This window comes from Seriola aureovittata, chromosome 12, assembly GCF_021018895.1.
Source record: "Seriola aureovittata isolate HTS-2021-v1 ecotype China chromosome 12, ASM2101889v1, whole genome shotgun sequence".
Lineage (NCBI taxonomy): Eukaryota > Metazoa > Chordata > Actinopteri > Carangiformes > Carangidae > Seriola > Seriola aureovittata.
This window is the reverse complement of record NC_079375.1, coordinates 4,698,289-4,718,527: the sequence shown is the minus strand read 5'-3', so window position 1 is coordinate 4,718,527 and position 20,239 is coordinate 4,698,289. Positions and strand designations below refer to the sequence as shown.

Genomic DNA, 20,239 nt, shown 5'->3' with positions numbered 1-20,239 from the left:
TGTAATCATAAAGTTGTAAACATGAACATCTGTACAAATTCTTTATGCATATTTAGCCAAAGTGACAGAAGAGAGTCGCCAAACACAACGCTAGTTGTTTTTAACAAAGACAAAGTCGCTGAGGATCAGTAACGTCTCCAGATCAACTCCGAACAACGGAATGAAAAACTTGAAAAGTGCTCCGGTGGATGCTTATACTTCAAGATCGCTGATTCGCTCATTTCGCTGTCAATCAAAAAGGGACTCAGCTTCAGACAGATCATCCAATCATCATGCAGAGGCCGAGCGTCCGGGCCAGCCCACTGTCCCATAGACCCCGAGAGACGCTGAGCGTCCGATGGGCGGGACAAAGCCCAGCATTTATCCAACGACCGTCTAGTTTCGCTGCAGTGGAACAACCCACTCTCTGCTTCCCCATTGAAGTCAGTAGACGCTCGGCATCTACACTGTGTAAAGCGCTGTGGCGCTGCAGGGATGAATGAGGAGGAAGTCGTGGCGGTTACCTGTAATAAGTAGCTGATTCTGAACAAAAGATGAACGTGTTCTAGCGCATATTTAGTCAATGAAATGTACACACAACAGTTCATATTTGACCACTTATTTTGTTGACATTTTAGGGGAAGCTGAGCTTCCCTTGCAGTCTTAGAGCAATCGCCACTGTTTGACATGTAAGTCATGCAAATCCCAACAATTTGTCATATTCATTAAGCCGGATTTCACCAAAATCTGTCTAAACAATGTCTAATGGATGTCTATAGATTTGTCTCTGAGGTGAGGAACGCTCTTATTTTGCTTCTATTTCTGTCACTTCTTTTTTTCTACTGAAGTTAGCATGTTAGCCAGCTAGCCCAACCCTGGTTGGCCCATCTTTTCACTTTCTGATACTGAGTCACTGTAGCCTCCAGTCTGCTCTGAAAACCTAGTGCTGCTCAGAGGGCGTATTATAGGCAACTTGTAAACGCAATGATGGGTGAAGCTCTTGGCAAGACTGGTAAGTAAACAGCTGTCAACGCTTATGCTGGCTATGTAGCACTAGCAAAACTTTAAGTAAAGTAAGAGAGAAAAAGTTTTCAGAGAGCAGAGGATAGTTTGAGATAAAATTCTTTTCTGGATTTGAACCTAGAAAGTTGTGTTTAGGACACCTGTGGAGGAAGATCCAACTTGGGCAAAATATATTAAACATTGTACTAAAAAGTAAACAATCCAATCTGCTCAAAGTTAAACAGTAAAAACAGCAACTGATGGCCTTGTTTCAATCCAACAGTGAAATTGGGGGTCAGACATGGAGACATTGTGGCTGCTCCTCACTCACATCTCGGGTAGTTTGGTGTGGTGGAATGCTAATGGTGGTGAATCACAGGTCTCCGGTCGATGTGCTGGAGGGAGTGAGGAAGTCAGAGGAGACCACCCAGATCTCCTCCCCTGTCTCCCTCTCAAACACTTAGCAGTGTAATTATATGGGAGTGACTTGTGAAAAACACTCTCTGTGCAAATATGGATTAAGTCGCAGACAGACGATTGTGTCTGCGTGCCACAGAGCATGCATTTCCAAAGCAACACAGTGTACTATCCTTTAATCACCAGAAATTACGTAAAAATGTAGAGTGAAGTTTGCATGGGTGTCCAGTGTATTTGGGACTAAATCTGGTTATCCTTCATTTAACCACTTTGCAAAAGAAGGAACAGCAGTTATGTAATGTAATGAAACTAAATCCATCAGTAGCTGATAGCACAGTTGTTAACTCAGTATTTTCATAACACTGGCCCTGAATTACATCTGCACTCTCACATTCTTCTCTACTTAATCTGATGTATTCTTGTCAGACGAACCGTGTCTCTCAGGTTTCACTTGTTTTCACAGCATTTATTAAAGTAATTTTTGGGGCTGTAATAAGGCTCCACTGTTTATCTAATAATGAATCCCCATGTTTCACCTTATTAAAATGGTGTGTCCAAACTGACAGAATCAGCAATGTCCAAACAGAAGCTAATTTTCTTTTCTGATTCATAATGCAGTAGAATAACATGCACAAACATTTCAAATATTCTTGGCGTGTGTGCAGGCTCAATGGTTTTCACAGTCTAGTAGTCTCCTTTAATGGGTAGGTAGGACCAATTAAACCCAATGAAAGATGTTCATAGAAAATTGGCAGGTTTTAAAGCAAAAATGCGTGGGTGTACATAGACACAGACGGCCCATTTACACAGCCCATTTGGTATTAACATGTGACTACTTGTGCTGGTATTAACATGTGTTAGGCCAAAGTGTTACTGCTTGCAGAACACAAGTATGTCAGTGCTACTGGATCAGCTAGAGGAATTGTTTACATTTTTATTTGAGGATTATTTTTCTTTATGCTGATCTATGTCTAAATCCTAATTACTGCTGTTCATTACAGTGAGCCATGTCAGACTGTACAGTGTCTTAGATCAAATTAAATTAAATTCAACACATTCATCCAATCCCTTTTTGGAAAATATGATATTTTCCGAGTACAATGGTCAATTACTCTTGACCATTAAATCACTGCAGGTGCATGTGTTTTTATTCCAGCATGTTATATAAATAAAATTTAGCTGTCAATATTTAAAAAACTCATGTGATTGGAAAAGATGACAAGCAGCAAGTCTAAAAGAGGCTCATAACTTTAACCTTTAACATTACTAACATAGGTAAGGAACCCCTTCATGTCGGAGTAAATGAACTGGATGTCTCATTCTAGAATAAAACTTTTTAAAAAGCTTGTAGTTCATAAACAGCTCTGCTGTGCCGTTCACCTCGCTGCTGGCGACATGTCCCCCTCCCTCTCCCTTCCATGAAACCTTATATCTGTATTTGGGTGATCGAATAAACATCTGTATCTGCAGCAGCAGAGATCCCACAGCCCGCTGTGGCCATTCCTCTTTTTCCTTGAGAGGCTCCAGTGTTTTGGTTTAGAGAAAACACAATTGAAAACAAACACAGCATTCAGAAGTATAGACAATCCCGGGGTGGCCAGGCGAGAGTGCTGCACATTCCTCTCCATTTGAGCTAATATTCTGGGAGATTCTGTGCTTAATGTAATTACAGGGGAAATTACGGTTTCCCATGCGCAGAGGGGAGTTGGTGACTGACTGCTGGGATGGACTCTAATACTATAAAATTCACTCTGTTACTGTGGGAGTAGCGCTAAATGCGTTTCCCAGAATTCCAAGGCTCAGGTTTGACATGGACCGTATTTCCAGAGACATTTCACCTCTGAGGGATTCAGCTAACCAGCCTGGCTGCTCAATGCTAAACAGAACAGACTTGATCTCTGCTGCAAAGATATTAATTTATGAATTTTCCAGTGACAAAACTATTAAAGAGTGAGCTCAGTGGCTGCAGAGGGCCGAGCTCAGCTGTAAAACAGATGTGGAGAAGGCCATTTTTGCAGTAATGAACAAGTTTCCAATCTGAAATCAGCTTCTGAGGGAGTTGAGTGATGATATGTGATACGGATCAATGAAAGATACATAATTTTGGAAAGCAAGAATTTGAGCATCAGGACAGAAACATGTGACTGATCTGTTGACATAGTATCTACACTCCGCTTCACTCAATATGACAAAAAGTACGAAATGGAAGTATGCATACAGAATAAATGCCTCTATAAAGATATCACTGGTGCAGGTCAGATGGAATTCATAGCGTCATGACTCATTCATGACTGATTTATTATAGTGTGAAATGGTTTCTGTATTGACTTGGAGTGACCCTTCACACTAATGGATAAGTGGATCCACATAATAGATAGGATAGGCAATGGGAAAATACCACTGGACCCCCATTACTTTAGTGGTCAAACATTTGGGCCTATACCATTTTCTTGGTATAAAATGTTTGTGTATGTGTATTCACCAATAATCAACAATCAACCCTCTTTAAAGTCATGCAGATATTTTCCTATTTCCATCTTGATCCAAACTCATGGTGAACTGGACCCACTCAGCATTTCTATACATGTCAGAGAGCATGATGGGATGTTGAAAGCTTGATTTTATCATGCAGTACAGCTGCAGTTCTTATGATTCTGCACTCACTTATCACTTTTTTTTAACCTGTGATCTGTTGCACTGTGAGGTGTTTAGCCTAGCTTAGCACAAGCACTGAATGCAGGGGGGGACTGCTAGCCTCTGTTGATAACCAAAGACCTGGCTTCCAACAGGACCAAAACTATCCTTACACTTTGTGTCTTTTTAGCTATCAAGCTAAGCATCAGTACCTTTACTTGTCCGTTTCTTCAAGTCTTCTGTATTGTTCTTATTTTTGAATATTAAACTCTTATATCCTTGCACTATTTAGTCACATTTTATATTTCCCTTTAAAATGTTTTCCACAGTACTGAGCCTTAAAATCACTGTACAAAGAACTGATCTTTGTAACATTCTTGGTATTTTTGGAAAATGCAACACTAGAAGCTGTTCTGGAGCTGGAAGTTCTGAGATTTGTCTTTATCAGCCATCTGTCCTGACACAGTGTCCTTCACCAGCACACACAGACCCTCCTCCCCGCTCAGCAGTTGTTCTGGATGAGAACATCAGATAAAAGCGTTGCCATTAACCATTAAGTTGCTTTTTCACTGCCTCACTGTTAGCTGTTTGGAGCACTGATGGAGGCAGAAAGACTGTACATGGAGCTGTGATGGCCGAGTGGTTAAGGCGTTGGACTTGAAATCCAATAGGGTTTCCCTGCGCAGGTTCAAATCCTGCTCACAGCGAGGATGTTAAATTATTGATTGATTCTTTGCCATATATATATATGACAAGCATCATACACATTGGCCTTCTCAATGACCCTTGTAACAAGTGCTTTGTTTTCAGCACTTCATTACCTCAAAAGTTTCATAAACATAATAATTACAGTATTTTCTTAACTTAAAGAAAGGTATGCCAATCATTTTATTGTAGTAGCAACTGAATGATTGATTTACCATCTTCAAGAACCATAGTTTCTCTGCTGCTGAGGTAAAGTCCTCAGGTTACTAATCATAATCAGACCTCCATAGTGAAAGGACGTAGATCTTAAACTTAAAACTGAAATGTGAAGCTAAGGTTTAATTTATACTCAAAAAAGCTCAGTCTGAGAGGTTGATGACTAATTATTATTTATAAATGAAACCCTTCCCACTCTCTCCATGCCATACTGCAACGTCAGCCTGTGGACTGACAAATGAGTAATAACAAGCTCAGTCACTGCACGCTGTAAACTAAACACTCTGTGGAAGTCTATTTTTCGGTTCTGACTACCTTGACCTGTCAGCGGAGGCCAAATGGAGTTTCCTCCCTCTGGAGGAGGAAGGAGAAAGGAGACATTTGATCTGGAGTTTCCACATGTGTCTTCTCTGCTCCGCCTGCATGTGTGGACTGGAGCAGAAACATTAAAGTCCAAAGTTTTGACCTGATTAAATCCTGTAACTATATATATATATATATACATATATATATACATAAAGACATATAGAATCAGACTATGTATAACCACATACCTTTAATAATTAATGATTATAGATTGAAAACATTTCCCTCCTGACAGCTTTGCTGCAGGACCTGGATTCGGTTAAAATGTAGTTAACTGTTTGGCAGTGTTGAATGTTTTCATCTGTTTGACTGTGGCCCTATCAGCAGTCAGCCTGGTGCTCTATCTAATGCAGCTATTATTCATATTTTCATGACTTGGACATTTCCCAAGACGTTGTTACACAAAAGTGAGGCACAACCCTTCGATAGCTCAGTTGGTAGAGCGGAGGACTGTAGGAGAGCAATACTGTCATCCTTAGGTCACTGGTTCAACTCCGGCTCGAAGGAGGAGTTTTTTGTGGTTGTAGGTATTACGGAGTTAGGCACACACATGCTATGGGGATATGCTTTTTGTCCTCATAAAAGTCCCCAAAATATGACTGTGACTTAGGTCCCCACAACTTGAGTAATACCTGGCTACACACACACACACACACACACACACACACCCTGACCTCTATCGTAACCTTAAACTAAACCTTACATTATGAGGATTTGCTTTTTGTCCCCATAAGAAAAAGTCCTGATAATGTGTGTAATGAAACAGACTTAGGTCCCCACAACGGAGTAATACTTGGAATCCACCCACACACAAACACACGCACACTAACCTTATACTAACCTCGACCTAAACTTTATGTTAAGGGGATTTGCTTTTTGTCCCTATAAGGAAGACAAGTGTCTATAAAGTCACTGTTTAAACAACACAAGTAACACCTAAACCACACACACAACTCTAACCCTAACCCCAACCTAACCATAACCACTACTTGCTTAACCTTATCCTAACAAGGTTGTCCTTGCTTGTTCCACATGCTGAAGCTTGCCTTTAGATATATAGATTAGACAGATAGACAAATGGATGGATAGATAGATAGATAGATAGATAGATAGATAGATAGATAGATAGATAGATAGATAGATAGATAGATAGATAGATAGATACTTTATATATCCCCTAGGGGACAATCAAGTGTCCAAAAAGACATACTTCAGTAGTAGTAATAATAGTTCAGCAGTCCAGATCATGAGCCACTGTCTTTGGCTGTGCTGTTATACAGCCTGATGCCAGGTCAAATCACAGCTTTAGCCACAAAACAATTTGACATCGTCCAGCAAGGCACTGTGTTCAGCAGTGAAGGTGAACAGGGTATTTCTACTGTATACCTTGCAATTGTCACAACAGCAGTCTATATATCTGTACAACAGTCCATACACTTTACAGGCTTCATGTTGTTTTTGCATCTGTATATGCAGGTCTGTATTTCTGTTTTGCTTTTGGAGGTTAAATCTTTCCTGAGTCGTCCTCAGTGACTTGGATCTGTTTGCTTTCCATCTCATTCTCAGTGTGTGAGAAAGTGAAAATTGTGATGCCTCGGTGCAAAACACTGTTCAATGAATATCATTTGTTTCTGTATGGTGTGGCCTCACACTGGACTCTCTGCGGTGTGTTTATGTGATCATGTGTCTGTCCAGCTGCTTTCAGCGGTAAACTTTCCCACAACCTTCAGGCAGATTATTATCCCACGTTTCAGATGGGACATGCTTTACATTTGGCAGCTGATCAATGTAGATGGTGGATACAATACACATATGTGCTTCCATACAACATTTACCTTTTATGTACATATATGGATTCACAAGGTTGAATCCTGAAGAGCCAGTTTCCTGGACATCATCTCTTTTTATCAGCTCAGCTTAAAAGGGAAAATGTCACGAGTGTTCCAGAGCTGAAAGAACAGCACCATTATAGCTGCCTTACTTAACCCCGACACCATCTGAAATGCTCAGCACAGGATGACATGTTTGACTTGACCCCCTTCGATAGCTCAGTTGGTAGAGCGGAGGACTGTAGGAGAGCAGAGTGATGCTGACATCCTTAGGTCGCTGGTTCAACTCCGGCTCGAAGGAGGAGGCTTTTATAGGTGTTACAGAGAATAACTGTCCAGTAGATAAAGTAAAAACAAGCTGATACATCCCTCATACAGAGCATTTCTACAGTGGCAGTCAGCTCTCTGTAAATCATGTCCAGAAACTGAAATTTCAGCCTTTCTAGTCCAGCTGCAGGGTGATAATAACAGCTGGTATGACATTACTACAGATCTATAGCTTGATCATGTGTATTGCTGATTAAGCATTAATTTTTTCTAGAGACATTCATGCTTACAACTTTACCATTACACAACATATATTGTTGATTGATGATTCCTATACCTTCAATAGCTCAGTTGGTAGAGCGGAGGACTGTAGGAGAGCAGAGCAGAGCAGTGCTGACATCCTTAGGTCGCTGTTTCAGCTGCAGGTTGATGATGTTGCCTGATTTGAGATTATTGCAGATCTGTGGCTTGATGTGTATTTGGCTAAATATGCATAAAGAATTTGTAGAGATGTTCATGTTTACAACTTTATGATTACACAATATATATTGTTGCAGTCATCTTTAACAATAAAGTTTGTTTTTCGGCAGTTTTTCATTCCGTTGTTCGGAGTTGATCTGGAGACGTTACTGATCCTCAGCGACTTTGTCTTTGTTAAAAACGACTAGCGTTGTGTTTGGCGACTCTCTTCTGTCACTCTGCGAATTTACATATAAATAAACGGACACATTTTATGATGTAGGCCGAAAAATGAGCTTCCCCTCATTATAAGACCAGCAGCCGCCACTGTTTCTGATAGATAAAGTGAAAAACAGAGCATTTCAGTGAAGTCAGACCTGGTATTAACATCCATCACAGGCCAGCTCTTAGTACAGGTGTGAATGCATTTGAGAGCCGATCATTCAGACCATATTAGGAAGTGGTCGCCTTCACACTGTTTTAGCAGTGTGAAGGCAAATGCATCCTGGGCCAAACTGAAGGACCAGCTACTAACTAACCAGTCTGATTAGTCCTGCCAGTTTCATAATGAACCAAAAGTATTTTACTGTTTCAAATATTTAAAACCTTATTTCATTACAAAACTGTGGGCAGTGCAATTATTTACCCTGGTGATGGGGTCACCCGAGACAGATGTCAATGCCAGGTGTGAACAGGCCAGTGAGTCCACCTGGCGACTAGTTTACAGTGGTATGAACTTTTTGCGAAGTTGCTTCACAACAGTAAAAGGTGTAAAAACTTTAACATTGACATATATAATGTATACTATTACTGTCATCTTTAACAAAAAGTGGATTGGTCAGCAGTATAAAAGTGGAGGAGTATACCTTCGATAGCTCAGTTGGTAGAGCGGAGGACTGTAGGAGAGCAGAGTGATGCTGACATCCTTAGGTCGCTGGTTCAACTCCGGCTCGAAGGAGGAGGCTTTTGTAGGTGTTACAGAGAATAACTGTCCAATAGATAAAGTAAAAACATGCTGATACTGGTGGCAGTCAGCTCTCTGTAAATCATTTCCAGAAACTGAAATTTCAGCCTTTCTAGTCCAACTGCAGGTAAATTGCTGATTAAGCACCAAGAATTTGTAGAGATGTTCATGTTTACAACTTTACCATTACACAACATATATTGTTGCGGTCATCTTTAACAATAAAGTTTGTTTTTCGGCAGCACACAAACCGATTTATATACCTTCGATAGCTCAGTTGGTAGAGCGGAGGACTGTAGGAGAGCAGAGCAGTGCTGACATCCTTAGGTCGCTGGTTCAACTCCGGCTCGAAGGAGGAGGCTTTTATAGGTGTACCTAGATCTGTCCAACATGCTGATGCGTGCCCCATACAGAACATTTCCACAGTGCCAGTGAGGTGTTTGGAAGAATCAACCATGTTAATAATGTCCACAACTGAACCTTGAGCTTGACTAGTCCAGCTGCAGGTTGATGATGTTGCCTGATTTGACATTATTGCAGATCTGTGGCTTGATGTGTATTTGGCTAAATATGCATCAAGAATTTATAGAGATGTTCATGTTTACAACTTTATGATTACACAATATATATTGTTGCGATCATCTTTAACAACAATGTTTCTTTTTTGGCAGCACACAAACAGGTTGATATACCTTCGATAGCTCAGTTGGTAGAGCGGAGGACTGTAGGAGAGCAGAGCAGTGCTGACATCCTTAGGTCGCTGGTTCAACTCCGGCTCGAAGGAGGAGCCTTTTGTAGGCGGAGCAGTTACAGAGATTAGGGTCCTGATCAGGGGTGATTGCTCTAAGACTGCTAAAATGTCAACAAAATAAGTGGTCAAATATGAACTGTTGTGTGTACATTTCATTGACTAAATATGCGCTAGAACATGTTCATCTTTTGTTCAGAATCAGCTACTTATTACAGGTAACCGCCACGACTTCCTCCTCATTCATCCCCGCAGCGCCACAGTGCTTTACACAGTGTAGACGCAGAGCGTCTACTGACTTCAATGGGGAAGCAGAGAGTGGGTTGTTCCACTGCAGCGAAACTAGACGGTCATTGGATAAATGCTGGGCTTTGTCCCGCCCATCGGACGCTCAGCGTCTCTGGGGGTCTATGGGACAGTGGGCTGGCCCGGACGCTCGGCCTCTGCATGATGATTGGATGATCTGTCTGACGCTGAGTCCCTTTTTGATTGACAGCGAAATGAGCGAATCAGCGATCTTGAAGTATAAGCATCCACCGGAGCAGTTTTCAAGTTTTTCATTCGTGGTGTTGAGTGGATCTGGAGACGTTACTGATCCTCAGCGACTTTGTCTTTGTTAAAAACGACTAGCGTTGTGTTTGGCGACTCTCTTCTGTCACTCTGCGAATTTACATATAAATAAACGGACACATTTTATGATGTAGGCCGAAAAATGAGCTTCCGCTCCTTATAAGACCAGCAGCCGCCACTGTTTCTGATAGATAAAGTGAAAAACAGAGCATTTCAGTGAAGTCAGACCTGGTATTAACATCCATCACAGGCCAGCTCTTAGTACAGGTGTGAATGCATTTGAGAGCCGATCATTCAGACCATATTAGGAAGTGGTCGCCTTCACACTGTTTTAGCAGTGTGAAGGCAAATGCATCCTGGGCCACACTGAAGGACCAGCTACTAACTAACCAGTCTGATTAGTCCTGCCAGTTTCATAATGAACCAAAAGTATTTTACTGTTTCAAATATTTAAAACCTTATTTCATTACAAAACTGTGGGCAGTGCAATTATTGGCGACTAGTTTACAGTTGTATGAACTTTTTGCGAAGTTGCTTCACAACAGTAAAAAGTGTAAAAACTTTAACGTTGACATATAATGTATACTATTACTGTCACCTTCAACAAAAAGTGGATTATTCAGCAGTATAAAAGTGGAGGCATATACCTTCGATAGCTCAGTTGGTAGAGCGGAGGACTGTAGGAGAGCAGAGTGATGCTGACATCCTTAGGTCGCTGGTTCAACTCCGGCTCGAAGGAGAAGGTTTTTATAGGTGTTACAGAGAATAACTGTCCAGTAGATAAAGTAAAAACAAGCTGATACATCCCTCATACAGAGCATTTCTACGGTGGCAGTCAGCTCTCTGTAAATCATGTCCAGAAACTGAAATTTCAGCCTTTCTAGTCCAGCTGCAGGGTGATAATAACAGCCGGTATGACATTACTACAGTTCTATAGCTTGATCATGTATATTGCTGATTAAGCATCAAGAATTTGTAGAGATGTTCATGTTTACAACTTTACCATTACACAACATATATTGTTGCTATCATCTTTAACAATAAAGTTTCTTTTTCGGCAGCACACAAAGAGATTTATATACCTTCGATAGCTCAGCTGGTAGAGCGGAGGACTGTAGGAGAGCAGAGCAGTGCTGACATCCTTAGGTCGCTGGTTCAACTCCGGCTCGAAGGAGCTGGCTTTTGTAGGTGTACCTAGATCTGTCCAACCTACAACATGCTGATGCGTGCCCCATACAGAGCATTTCCACAGTGCCAGTGAGGTGTTTGGAAGAATCAACCATGTTAATAATGTCCACAACTGAAACTTGAGCTTGACTAGTCCAGCTGCAGGTTGATGATGTTGCCTGATTTGACATTATTGCAGATCTGTGGCTTGATGTGTATTTGGCTAAATATGCATAAAGAATTTGTAGAGATGTTCATATTTACAACTTTATGAGTACACAATATATATTGTTGCGGTCATCTTTAACAATAAAGTTTGTTTTTCGGCAGTACACGAACAGATTTATATACCTTCGATAGCTCAGTTGGTAGAGCGGAGGACTGTAGGAGAGGAGAGCAGTGCTGACATCCTTAGGTCGCTGGTTCAACTCCGGCTCGAAGGAGGAGGCTTTTGTAGGCGGAGCAGTTACAGAGAATTAGTGTCCAACAAATAAAAACCAAAGACCACACCTGTTGCCATTCCTGTACTCATTAGTACATTATGCACATATGTGTCACCATGTACCGCTGAACAACAAACTTTATTGCTACAGATGCTACAGATGAGAATCACAGTATATATATATATATATATATATATATATATACACATATATACACACACAGACATATATATATCAGATAAAATATAATAAATAATATAATATAGAAATATATACGGTATATCATGATCAAAATTCAGAAAATTATTAACATTTTCTGTTCTTTAAGTTGTTAACAGTCTGGTTTTAAAGAAATGTGTGGTGCAACAGGATTGGGATTCCATTGGCATAGGACTAATATGTTCAAAGGCATGACACAAATTAAGAACTTGCTCTTGTGGATGCCATATTAACACATACTCACACACACACACACACACACACACACACACACACACACACACGCTCAAAGCCTTTCTCCAGGCTATGTTATGTGGCCAACAGAGCTGCCAGGAGGGAACGTGCCTGTCTGTCTGTCTCTCTGTCTGTCTGTCTGTCGGTTTGTCTCATTTCCTGCTTGTGTACCTGGCTGCCTGCCTGCCCGCCTGACTCTATCTGTCCGTCTGTCTCTGACAGGTTGCCATTAATTTGTGGGATAAATGACTGTTTGCAAGTTTTGGGTTGAAGCCTTACATGATCTCTCAATACAAACTTGTCAGTGGTGGAAATGTTTTACATCACATTTGAGGCATTTAGCTGACACTTATCCTGAGTGATGTTCGGTGGGTGAAAAGTAAAATCAGCCTCAAGTTGTAGATCACCAAAAACTGAAAAAACAAAACAAAAAAACACAAAAAAGAAAAACAACCAAATGTCAAGTACAGATGTCAGGGATTTTAAAGGCTGTTTAAACCAAACTATCAGTAGAAATGACAGACTAAGACTTAATAGCAGATCTCTCATGTGTCAAATACAGATTAACTCTAATTAGCTCACATATCCTAATTAGCTTCTTTGTTTTCTGTGTTCCTGTGTATATACAGTATGTGTATAAGTGTGTCTCCCCCTGCAGCAGGGCTCAGTGGTTGTGTTAAGCCTGAGGTGATGGGAAGTGTCTGGGCAGGTTAACATCTCAGAGTGCCACTGTCAGCCAGCTGTCTGCTGCTGTCCTGCTGCCAAAAATATGACTCGCTAGTCCTGGCATTTAGCTACCTGGCAAGACAAACCAAACCAAACACTGCTGTCAGGGTGAAGACTGCATACCTGCAATGTGGACTTGGTTCCAAAATATAGGATGAGAGTTTTAATGACTCTTTACTAACTTCCATTACCATTTCAATGTCATTCATGATAAACTTTGAAAGCTGAGCGTGCCGGTGCCAAAATCATCCAGGTGCTCTCAGATGTATAAATGCTACACATGGATGGGTATCATCCATATCACAGAATAAATCCTCAGTCATGTTTACATACACATAGAAACAGCACATTGCTTAAATTTCATGGAAATACTTTGGATTTTTATGGCTTTACTACGGTGGCCCTGAGAGCTCAACACACTGCAACTTAAGAAAACACAGGCAAATACAGAAACGTGCTGCAAGTAGCACAGACCACAACCAACACGTTAATAAAAAGACACACTCGTTCAACGCCTTGTGACTTCTGACGTTAAAAGCATTGAACAACAAGTGCATCCCAGCCAGGTTCATCACGTTTCTGTGTCTCCTGAAAACACCTCTGTTGTCCTCTGTGCTACTTGCAGCGCGTTTCTGTATTTGCTTGTGTTTGCAGCATGTGTTGTCAAATTGATGAATATGTTGAATTTGCTTGTGTTTTGTGTATTTGCATGTGTTTTTGCAGCGTTGCAGTGGGTTGAGCTCTCGGGGGCCACCATATTTTAGTGTCTTAACACTTTTCGTGTATTCTGTTTCTTGTCCTGGAAAAGTGCAGACATTTGATTAATCGACGGGCATTCATTTAAAAAAAAATGGCATCGGTTTTCAGAATCCCAAATTAAATTTTGTCAAAATATGAATTATTGGGGCGTCGAGTGGCGCAGTTGGTCGAGCATCCGCCCCATATGCAGAGGCTAAGGTCCTCGCTGCCGTCGGCCCCGGCTCGAATCCCGCATCGGACGGCCCTTTACTGCATGTCATTCCCCCTCTCTCTACCTCCCCATTTCCTGTCTCTCTCTACTGTACTATCAATAAAGGCATAAAAAGCCCCCAAAAAATATGAATTATCAAATCACATTCTACTAGTTAGTACAGAAATGTGTTTTCTTCCAAACCAGGCACACAGGTGTGCTGAAAACACTCTATCATTAAAAAAAAAAAAAAGTGTATGTGTGTTGGTAAATAATTAAGCTGCAAATTACCCCAGAATCTTTTTAATCATATAGCCTTTCCCCAGACATGATAAAAAAAAAAGTCCCTCTGCAGGAATGGAGACAGACAGCACGCAGGCACCAGAGATTTGAGGGAATGTGGGTAAATATGAGGGTCTGTGATCATATGAAGAGGGTCTGAATGAACCAGACAGACACACTCACACATACACACACACACATGCACACACAGAATGGAATACTACTACTTGTGCGTACGCATGGATGCGGTTGTGGCCTGTGAACAGCGGCTTTCAGAATCTCACTGAACTGACTATACCCCTATGATATGACATCCATTCCACAAATACTAGTTTTCTGCACAGCTCCTACTTGCATTATGTTATTCTTTAACCCAGGTAGTCCTGTCCCAAAGAACTATAAACAACATCTACTTGAATGACAGAAATAGGGAACTATTATTCAATACATATTCCTCCATATTGAAGTTTTTGAAACATCATGAGGGAATATGCCCATGACTGTGTCATTGCGACATGGGGAGGGAGGGTGTGAACACTACCTCTTTGTGTGTTTATAAATGTCTCATGGCAACATTCATATAGCCTTTTTCAGCCAAGTTTCTCAGTGAACGAAATTGTAGAGGATTACTGTGTTTTTTTTTGCTATGTTGTGTTTTGTTTAGGGGAAATTATATCTTTCAACTGAAACATGTTTGCCAAATTGCCACAAACCAGAATGACAAATTCTATGTGTGTGGCTTGCCTCAATAATTACACATCCTTTTGCCAACACTGTAAAGATAAACAGTGATGAAATTTCCCCACCTGAGCAGGTTCTACTTGCTAAATCAGTCTTGTGTAAATCATGGTTTAAATCTGGCTCTGCACACAGTTCTGTGTGGCGTTACTTTTAAAAGTTTTAAAGATGTTATTTTATAATTAAAAAAAAATCAAAATGCAAATCTTTTATATATCACTTTGAGGTTTCACTTAACTCCAGCCTGGTTTTATCTATGTGACACCAAACACTACGTCCTAAAGAACTGCTGGACGTTTTATTAGTTCAAGGCTTCTCAGCAGCAGTGGAGGTTTCAGAGTTTACTTTGGATACAGAGACAAACTTGTGTTTGCAGAAGGGGAGAGGAAGCGAAAGGCCCACTGACCACATTTCTAACCCTCCTCAGCTCTATTCTTGTGTGGTCTTCCTCCTTTACTTGGGTCACCTGGTCAGTTCAAGCACCTTTCACAGGAACAGATCTTTTGAATCAAGTCCAATACATTCTCTTTTATGTTTCCGGGGGAGATAGGCTGTGACAAGTATGTTTGCAATGTAAGACAACCAATTCATCCCAGAACATTAGGCCAATGAACATCATTCTTACCTTATTTATTCCAGATTCAGGAAAACATGTATCACACGCAAGAAAAATTTATTTGAACATTATATTCAGCTGGTTTCCACAAATATGTGTTGGACTGACACAAAGACAGCAAGACACCTCACACCCAGTGTTTTCTAGACAGACCAGGGTTGAAACAGTAGAAGTCTGTGGCTGTGCTGTAGAGAAATGTGTGCAACCTTATACTAAAGTACAATAAAGACTTGATGCTCAATCACTTTGCTCAGTCACATCATTTAAAAAAACAAAACAAAACACTTTTGATGATTGGATACATGAATTTTTAGAATTGTGCAAAAAAAAAATGTGCAAAATTGTGTAAGAATATTTCCCTTGCATTACTAACGTCTCTCAAATTACCCCTCCTCCTTAAATACACCCTCTCGTCCAGCTGACACCCACTTGCATGCACTTCCCTCACACATACACACCATTATATGAAAATAAATTAAATGTAAGATAATACATTAACATGACTCATCTGTAGTCACCGTTTTGTGCAAGAAATACTTTTCGAATGCACCAGACTTAGCTTTCTCTAATGGTGTGCATTTCAGAATAAAAACAGACAGTACCGCCTGGAAAACCGTATTCATGCTTCCTGCCAACATGAGTCCCCCATTAAAAAAACTCAATTCACCACCATTACAAAACCACACCATTCACAGACTGCTGTGTACATGTGAAGAATAAACCGTGTGTTCTTCTGTAACATAATTAATGAATTAGCTGGTCTGGGTTACAGAGTGTGTGTGTGTGTGTGTGTGTGTGTGTGCACCGTTCTGGCAAAGGAGAGGGTGGAAAAGAAAGGGGCAGAGGAAGGAGAAAAAGAAGTGGAGACAAAAAAGAAGACGAGTTGCAATGGGAAGGCAAGGGAGGCTGGCAGCCTGGCAAGAGGCAAGACAACAGGAGAAGGTAAATTTGTACAAGAAGTGGAGGGAGAGAAAGGTGCAGTGGGCGAGGAGGGGAAGAAGAAGGAGACTGAAGGAGAAGTGGACTGCTGAGAGAGCAACAACAAAAGGTCAGGGAGGGCCAATCAGGATCTCCAGCCTCCTGCTTCCAGCCTCGCTCCATGCGTCTGATGTGAAATCCCACAGAGAAGCTACTGACCTTGAACAAAGAGGAGAGAGGAGTGACACAAGGGAGGAAGTAAAAGAAAAAGATGGAGTTGGAGAGATGTGCAGACTAGAGGAGAGGATGTGAGGGAAAAAGAAAGGGGGAAAACTGGTTTCCAACACGTGTTTGCATTTTGTACAAATTAAATAACAGCAAATTTGCTAATATGGGGGAAAAGAGGATAAAAATGTACAGAGGAAATAGGGAAGCGACTGGGGGGAGGGGAGGGGAGGGGGGTTCAGATGCAGGGGTAAGAAGGAAAGATAGGGAGGAGAGAAGGAACACAGGAGGGAAGGGATAAAAGATGGATTTGGAAAGATGGAGACAGACAAACAGAGAGACAGGGATGGGAGAGGAGCGGTGATCTTTTCTGTCATTTGTTACAATAAACTGTAAAATGTCTGCAAATAGATTTGACTTGGCAGGTGTAGCTAGGTAGAGCGAGAAGGTGGTTCAGAAAAAATAAAAGCCTTCCAATAAAAGCAATTCTCCGCTGCAACAAAAATATAAACTTGGCAAGTAATCTTATCTTGTATCCAGAGTTATCTACCTCACTGCCAAATTACCTCACTGCGTTGGCAGATACTCAGGCTCATTCAAATGTTGCTTTTTTCAGGTCGATGACTTTTTGCAGGAATGTATCGCAAAACAAGAAATGAAATCTGAGATCAGCACAGATAGTCAGACATACACTGACACAGATATAGAGAGCAGAAAGTCAAAATGATAATGAAGTTTTCAGTCTCTGTTAAATGTGTTTGGTGAGAACAATACTACAGTAACTCAAGTACAGTGACATTATAAATTCTGTAAAAGGACAGAAACATGTTTCTGTTCTAATTCGAGTCGACCACAGAAGAAGTGAAAAAATAACTTAATCCAATGACAGGAAACTGTGGCTCCTGATTACTTGGAAAACTAAGCAGATCAAAATTAAGTGAAAGCAGTTCAGGCAGTTCCTTTATGTGTTTTTAACTGCGTAGCAACAAAGACCTATTAAAGCAAACAGTCCAAACATGTCAATGACTGCTTCTCTACAGTTATAATCCAAACATTTAAAGCACCCAAGGCCAGCATTAGATTCAAATGGGAATGATAAAAAAAACAAAAAAACAAACTCATCAGGGGGCAGGTAATTTTACAGGAAGCTTTTATGGAGAAAATACAAATCAATGTCTGGCAGGTGTAAAGTAACAACAAAAAAAAAAAAACTCACTGTGATGGAGAAGGAGTGATTTATGTTAAAGGAGCTCTTTGTAGGTTTTACTATTGCTACATAGCTAGCGTGGGAGCGTGTCTATGTTCCCACAGCCCTATATTCCCACAGCCCTAACCCTAATTTTCAAAAATTTCTGTGAAAAAAAGTTCTAAGAAATGTGGGAACATAGGGCTGTGGGAACATAGGGCTGACCCCGCTAGCGTTAGCATGAACAGCTGTTTACTTATCAGTCATACCATGAGCTTCAGGCACTTTTGCGTTTACTCTACAAGAGGTTACAATAGGTCCTCTGAGGAGTGCTACTTCTTAATGCCAGACTGGACGCTACAGTGACTCAGTATCAGAAAATGATGAAACAGTCCATCCAGACCGGGCTAGCTGATTAGCATGCTAACTTCAGTAGCGGAACAGAAGTGATGGAAACAGAAGCAAAACAAGAGGGTTCCTTTCCACCGGTGAGTAAAGGAATGAAGTTTGATGCTGAACTCCCAACATATTTTCTTAACTGGTAAGTAGACAGCTGTAAATGCTAACGTTGGCTATGTAGCAATAGCAAAAATACCATGATTCAAACCATGTTAAATCTAAGGTTGAACAAACGGGAACAACTGAGCCTTAGTGTGCTCTGTGCTGCCACTAGTGACTGTTAGCTGTATCAACATACTCAATGCTCCATTACTCCTGTATCAGTATTTTTGCAATAGAGTGTCCGGTCACTTTTAGCAGCTTAGGACCTTTGTTGTCATAGTAACCGTAATACACACACGGTTAAGGCTGTGGAATGGTCATCGATTGGCTAGTTTCAGGCACAAAAACTACGTTGTTAGGTTTTGGATAAGTTGTGATTTAGGTTGAAATAAGTACTTCCTTAATGTGTGAGCTCCTCCGTTGTCACAGTCATAGTAATTTGATGAACTGACATCTGCATTGTTGGCAGTTTGGTTGTGATCATATAACCTGAGAGGGAACAATGTCGCTGAGAGATGTGACAGACTCCTTCACCCCTTCCTTCCTTTCCCCTGACTCTGTTACAGTATAACCACCACAGAGGAAGATGAACCCTCAGGGTGCAGCAGCATCAAGCACTCGACTGTTGCTGATTCAGCAAACACTCCCGTGCTCTGTTTGTAAGGGCACATACTGTACACACCTAAATAATACATTCATAAGTTTACACTCACATAACTCATGTTAAAGGAAAACAGCGCACCTCCAGCAAAACCCTTCAAGTCTGGACAACTACATATCACTAATGGTCTCACCTCTCTGGTTTTGTTTTAATGCTCCACACACAAATACACACATGGCTGCTCTGTTCATTACTCACACTGAGCAGTTCTCCATCCCTGCTAAAGTCGCCCAGGAATGCAAGTTTAAAATGTGTGTCAGCAAAACAGTTTTTTTTATTTTTTATTTTTATACAAATGCTGTGTTTCATTGCTTCTTTTGTAAACTGGTAAATGTATTTGGCTGAAGGCTGGAAGGATTTTTCTTTAAAAGAGAAGGCTGCTAAATTGAATTACGGAATTTTTCCTCTTAAGGCTACGTTGGGTTTCAGAGTGAAGTTATTTCAGCGTCTTTGTTGGGATATGAATAAATCAGAACACCCCGTATAAATGTATTGTTTGTTGAGACTGAACGAGGCTGTGGTTACAGCTGTCTTTACGAATCTTATTAAGTAATCAATTATCTGGCACACGCACAGACATGCATAATCCAATCGATGTCAGAAACAACAGTATACATCTTTGTAATAACCTTTTTCCACAGACACAAAAGCAGTGTGTGTGTGTGTTTGTATCTTTCGGTGTGTATTGTGCTTCCCGACTGATTGTCCTCTTTGTTTACGGCTTATTAGCATTGAAAAGAGTTGGACTAAATGCAGCTTGGAGGGGGAACAGCAAATCGGGGATTATTAGTCCATTTGCTGATTAGGGAAGTTAGGTACAGCTTCACTACCAGACTAAAGACAGACGAGGAGATTACCATGTGGGGTGACAACTACCCAGGTGTAACAAATTACGCAACGATGTGACCACCGCTCACACAGCAAGCTTTTGTCTCGTTCAGTGTAAAGTGGCTAACCCTACCCATACAGTGTTTAGGTTTCCTGTTGCACTTTAGTTGTATGCAAAAAGTTATTTCTAGGAATCAGGGTGGCAGCACTCTGACCCCCAAATCCCTGCTTTTACTACACACAGGGCACACTACTTTGGGCGTTGTCTCTAAATGGGAAGTGGATATAACTCCAAGGATATTCAAATCATCTCACCGTAACCCTTAAACTGGGCTCAACCAATCAGAGTAATTCAATCATCACCCAGATCGCTCGTATGTGAACAGGATA

At 40.9% G+C, this 20,239-nt stretch overlaps 9 non-coding genes across 9 annotated transcripts; all 9 read left to right on the top strand.

Moving 5' to 3' along the window:
- Positions 1 to 4,657: 4,657 nt before the first annotated feature.
- On the top strand, positions 4,658 to 4,739 carry trnas-uga (transfer RNA serine (anticodon UGA)). The gene has a single exon. It is a non-coding gene; the product is annotated as a tRNA-Ser (tRNA).
- Positions 4,740 to 5,738: 999 nt separating this feature from the next.
- On the top strand, positions 5,739 to 5,826 carry trnay-gua (transfer RNA tyrosine (anticodon GUA)). The gene is given in 2 exon segments: positions 5,739 to 5,775; positions 5,791 to 5,826. It is a non-coding gene; the product is annotated as a tRNA-Tyr (tRNA).
- A 1,530-nt stretch (positions 5,827 to 7,356) lies between these two features.
- trnay-gua (transfer RNA tyrosine (anticodon GUA)) lies at positions 7,357 to 7,449 on the top strand. Its single transcript has 2 exons — positions 7,357 to 7,393; positions 7,414 to 7,449. It is a non-coding gene; the product is annotated as a tRNA-Tyr (tRNA).
- Positions 7,450 to 8,739: 1,290 nt separating this feature from the next.
- On the top strand, positions 8,740 to 8,832 carry trnay-gua (transfer RNA tyrosine (anticodon GUA)). The gene is made up of 2 exons: positions 8,740 to 8,776; positions 8,797 to 8,832. It is a non-coding gene; the product is annotated as a tRNA-Tyr (tRNA).
- Positions 8,833 to 9,100: 268 nt separating this feature from the next.
- Positions 9,101 to 9,193, top strand: trnay-gua (transfer RNA tyrosine (anticodon GUA)). The gene is made up of 2 exons: positions 9,101 to 9,137; positions 9,158 to 9,193. It is a non-coding gene; the product is annotated as a tRNA-Tyr (tRNA).
- A 336-nt stretch (positions 9,194 to 9,529) lies between these two features.
- trnay-gua (transfer RNA tyrosine (anticodon GUA)) lies at positions 9,530 to 9,622 on the top strand. The gene is made up of 2 exons: positions 9,530 to 9,566; positions 9,587 to 9,622. It is a non-coding gene; the product is annotated as a tRNA-Tyr (tRNA).
- A 1,180-nt stretch (positions 9,623 to 10,802) lies between these two features.
- Positions 10,803 to 10,895, top strand: trnay-gua (transfer RNA tyrosine (anticodon GUA)). The gene is made up of 2 exons: positions 10,803 to 10,839; positions 10,860 to 10,895. It is a non-coding gene; the product is annotated as a tRNA-Tyr (tRNA).
- A 342-nt stretch (positions 10,896 to 11,237) lies between these two features.
- trnay-gua (transfer RNA tyrosine (anticodon GUA)) lies at positions 11,238 to 11,330 on the top strand. The gene is made up of 2 exons: positions 11,238 to 11,274; positions 11,295 to 11,330. It is a non-coding gene; the product is annotated as a tRNA-Tyr (tRNA).
- A 343-nt stretch (positions 11,331 to 11,673) lies between these two features.
- Positions 11,674 to 11,766, top strand: trnay-gua (transfer RNA tyrosine (anticodon GUA)). The gene is made up of 2 exons: positions 11,674 to 11,710; positions 11,731 to 11,766. It is a non-coding gene; the product is annotated as a tRNA-Tyr (tRNA).
- Positions 11,767 to 20,239: the final 8,473 nt, after the last annotated feature.